We start from the raw sequence: 4,922 nt of genomic DNA on the forward strand, positions 1-4,922 counted from the left end.
GCAGAGACGGGGTTTCACCATGTTAGTCAGACTGGTCTTGAACTCCTGACCTTGTGATCCAGCCACCTCGGCCTCCCAAAGTGCTGGGATTACAGGCGTGAGCCACTGCACTCGCCCACTAGCATTATTTTTAAATGGATATATTTTAAATTTGGATGAAGCTAATGAGTGCTTGAATTTAATAAAATAGAAGAGTTTAAAATGAAAAGCAACAATTCTGTTTCCCAGGCCTCCACAATCTCAATTCTGTGTATCGGAGGCACTATATTAACTATGATAATTTTTTCATTTTTAGTTTTTCTGGTAGTTGCCTGCTCTCTAAATAACAAGCTTAAATCACTATGGGTTGATACATTAAGTATCCACACCTATGGACTTTCTAAGGCATGACAGCCTTCCTCTCTCCTCCCCTCCTGCCACTGAAAGTAAGAATTGTTCGTTCCTCTGTTGATTTCTTTTTTTTTTTCTTTTTTCTTTTTTTTGAGATGGAGGCTCACTCTGTCTCCCAGGCTGGAGTGCAAGCTCAGCTCACTGCAAGCTCCGCCTTCCAGGTTCCCGCCATTCTCCTGCCTCAGCCTCCCCGTGCCTGGGACTGCAGGCACCCGCCAGAGCACCCGGCTACTTTTTTGTATTTTTAGTAGAAATCGGGTTTCACCGTTGGCCAGGATGCTCTCGATCTCCTGACCTCGTGATTCACTCACCTCGGCCTCCCAAAGTGCTGGGATTACAGGCGTGAGCCACTGTGCCCGGCCTGTTGATTATCTATTAACTTAAATATTGCATATAAATATGCAGATATCTCTTGAGCTCTTATGTGGTAAAAAGGGATTATTAGTGGTCTTTTTCTTTCTTCTTTTCTCTCCACCTTATCTTATAACTTTCAGCACTACTTTAAGTACCTTGACTTACTTTTTCTTGTCAGTTTTGATAACTCTTTTTTTGTGTGTATACATAATCAAGACTTCTTTCCCTTGTTATTTGATTGATCTGAAAAGTTGAAAATCAGCAAACAGTATTTCTGTTATTATGACTATGTAATATTATTGACTGTTCTGCCAAGTATTATTATTACATTCCAAATTTTTGTGTTCTTTAAGAGTTTCTCCTCCTCCTCCTCCTCCTCCTCTCCCTTTTCCTGTTTCTCCTTTCTTCTGCTTCAGTTGCTTCTTTGCATTGCTTGCCTGTATCAAGTCTTTACTTTTCCAATTTCTCAAAGATCCCACAAATCGTCAGCCTCCCATTTTTCCAGATCTTTCCCTCTTTGTGCCTCCATCTAGACTGAGAGTGTCTGCAGATGTGCTCCTTAGCTATGATGCGGCAACTTCACTTTGTTATTCCTCTGAGATGGACCCCATGCCTTCTTTCTTGATTTACTCCCTTCTTGAGCTGGATCATGTCCTCCAAGTAACTCCCTAAGAAACTATATGGAACAAGTAAACCTAAATCCTACATACCTGAAGAGCTATTCATTCTACCTTCATTCTTGATTGAGAGCTTTGCTGAGTATAAAATGTGAGATTGAAAATAGTGTTGCCTTGTAACTTAGAACATGCATTCCAGCTGGGTGCAGTGGCTCACGCCTGTAATCCCAGCACCTTGGGAGGCCAAGGCAGGAGGATCGATTGAGGCCAGGAGTTCAAGACCTGCCTGTGCCACACCCAGGAATTTAAGGCTGCAGTGAGCTAAGATCGCATCGCTATGCTCCAGCCTGGGCAACAGGGGGCGACTCTTCTCTTAAAAAAGAAAAGAAAAGAAAGTACATCCCAGTATTAGTAATCCCGAATTGCTGAGGGGAAGTTCAAAAGATAGTCTGATTTTTGTTCTTTTATGAGTGACCTTGTTTTTTTGCTTATTTGTTTTCTTTATCTCTGGAAATTTATTGTTCTCTTTTAATATTTTTCTGGAAACTTTACAGTGGTAAGTTGAAATGAGTCTATTACCTAGTCATTGTTCTGGGAAACTAGCATCATTCAGCTGTGGGAAAACCTCTTTTGTTATTTCTTGAAATATTTCCTCCCACCCATTTTTTCTGTACGGTCTTCTGAGATTCCTATTATAGGTTAAGCATTCCTAAAATCCTGAAAATCTGAAATCCAAAATGCTCTAAAATCTGAAACTTTTTGAATGCCAACATGATGCCATCAGTGGAAAGTTGAAAGTTTCACACCTGACCTCATGTGATGAGTCACAGTAGAAACACAGGCCCATAATACAAAGCTTATTCAGCATTTCCAGAGGAAAAAAGATCTTCCCAGCTCCCTTTAGCATCAATATCTTTTCCGCACACTCCCAGAATCCCCCATGCAAGCAGGCCTACAAGAAGATAAAGCCCCGCCTACCAGTGGTTCACCACCAAAATACAATTGCGTTTGTTTTTAAATGTGCCAATTTTAGTTGCTATTTTAATTACAGAACAAACATTTTATATACCCGTAAAGTACAAAGGCAAAAAAATAAAAGACAAGTCATTTTAAAATACTGTCAAATTAGTTGTTGGTGATTAGCTAGAAAAATTGGTTTGGGAGAAGTTTTAAAGATCTGAAAAGATTCTGCACTCAAATTCCATTGTAGGTGTTCTTATATCCTAGACGTTTTAGAAATTATAAATGAAGCATTATAGATGTATTTTATCCAACAAAAACTATGGAACTTCCAATCAGTGAACTCATAATCAAAGAAAAGGTCTGGACTTATATCAAATGACTGACTAATGAAGATAGTGTTATATACATTGGGAATAAAGTAAAACTTTGTGAAGTGATATTTAATTAAAATACGGCAAGCATTTATTACAGTACCTGACATAACAACATTACATAAACAGTGGGTATTATTGTTAGTTAAAGTGTTTTGTTTGGTTTTTTCAGAAAGTCTTGCTCTGTCACCCAGCTGGAGTGCAGTGGCATGATCACCGGTCACTTTAGCTCAACCTTCTGGGCTCAAGGAATCCTGTACCTCAGCCTCCCAAGTAGCTGGAACCACAGGCTAGTGCCACCACACTGACTAAATTTTTGTACTTTTTGTAGAGACAAGGTCTCACTATGTTGCCCAGGCCAGTCTTGAACTCCTGGCCTCAAGCAATCCTCCTGCCTCGGCCTCCTCCCAAAGTGCTGGAATTACAGGCATGAGCAGGCAGAGGTTTGTTATTTTACTGAACAAATACTGATTAAGAATCCAACTCTGGGCAAAAGGGAGCTGAGGGGCGGGGGCACCGCAGCACAACTGGCTTGAGCAATTGCAAACAAGATGCAGGACCCCAATGCAGACACAGTTCTTTCAAGATGCCCTTGTTGTGTAAGATGTAATTTGCTGCCAAGGAAAGTCTGAAAGAATTGGAGAAAAAGGAGGAAGAGTAGCAATGTGTCCTCCAGCAGTCTGTGGTGAAAACATATGAAGATTTGACTTTGAAGAGTTGGAGGGTCATGAAGACGAATGTAATGAGGAGGATGAACATGCTGTTGAAATATACAGGCAGCAGAGACTGGGTGAGTGGAAAGTAACCAAATTGAAGAATAAATGTGGAGAAGTCTTGGAGGTCTCAGGAAAGGATTATGTTCAAGAAGTTACCTGGTGAGGGTTTGTGGGTCATCTTGCACCTTTACAAACAAGGACTTCCCCTCTGTGCCCTGATAAATCAGCACCTCAGTGGACTTGCCAGGAAGTTTCCTGATGTCAAATTTATCAAAGCCATTTCAACAACAACCTGCACACCCAATTATCCTTATAGGAATCTGCCCACAATATTTGTTTACCTGGAAGGAGATATCAAGCCTCAGTTTATCCGTCCTCTGGTGTTTGGCAGCATGAACTTGACAAGAGATAAGTTGGAGTGGAAACTGTCTGAATCTGGAGCAAGTAACACAGACTTGGAGGAAAACCCTAAGAAACCAACTGAAGACGTGTTGCTGTCCTCAGTGTGGCACTCTGTCCTCATGAAGAGGGACAGTGATTCCAAGGGTGATGGAGGCTGCAGCTGCTGTAACTTGCTGAACTTTCTTGTGACAAATTGTCTGGATTTTTTTAAAAAGGAAAAAGTAGGAATAAATCCTTTCGGGTTTTAGTTTTGTATAAATTATGTTTCAAATCTTTACATGTCAAAAGTAATCATTGCTGGAAATTTTGTTAATTTTTTGGAACTCTTTTTTTAAATTGTAGTATTTCCTTAAAAAAAATTAAAACCAGCTATTGGTATTTAAAAAAATAATAATCCAACACTATTCCAGGCCCTGGGCATACAGTGATGAGAAAACCAACCTAGGACCCTGCCCTACGGATCTTACCATTGAGAGGGAGAGGCAGACATTGACCAAAGTATCAAGTAAATCCTTAATTACGATGTCTGAGAAGAGCTATGAAGGAAAAGTACGGGAGGAAATGACAGCACACATTGGGGTCCTTGTCTACAGGGAGGGTCACTAGGAAGTATTTGAACTGAATTTTGCATCATGAGTCAGAGTTCACTAGACAAGGAAAGGGCAGGTTCCAGGCAGAGGGAGCAGCAAGTTCCAGTACCCTGCAGCACGAAAGATTGGCCCTAGGGCATCTGGAACATCCCAGCCACAAGCTGAAGTTTGAATCGGTTTGGAAAAATGATAAATGCAGTAGGGTTCATGCCAACATCTTTTATAGATTCTTTGTTCTTCTGACCAAAAATATATGTTTAAGTGTTATCTACATTTTTCTTCCCATCATAATTAATGACTCACGCTTTAACATCCAAGACTTTGTCTTTTCTTCTTTTTTTCTCCCTTGCCTTGTCCTTGAATTTATAATTATGATGGGATGTTAAAGGGTGAGTCATAATTTGTCTGCTTCCTCCCCAGGTAGAAAGAAGTCCATACAGTTAATTGTGGTCATGTGATTTAGAGAGGTCCGAAGCGTCCATTCTCATTGATTTCTTAATGTGTATAATTCCAGCGTAG

The 4,922-nt window shown here is 40.4% G+C and overlaps 1 pseudogene; it reads left to right on the top strand.

Moving 5' to 3' along the window:
- Positions 1 to 3,320: 3,320 nt before the first annotated feature.
- LOC101011557 lies at positions 3,321 to 4,061 on the top strand (annotated as a pseudogene).
- Positions 4,062 to 4,922: the final 861 nt, after the last annotated feature.

Source organism: Papio anubis, chromosome 8 (assembly GCF_008728515.1).
Source record: "Papio anubis isolate 15944 chromosome 8, Panubis1.0, whole genome shotgun sequence".
Taxonomy (NCBI): domain Eukaryota; kingdom Metazoa; phylum Chordata; class Mammalia; order Primates; family Cercopithecidae; genus Papio; species Papio anubis.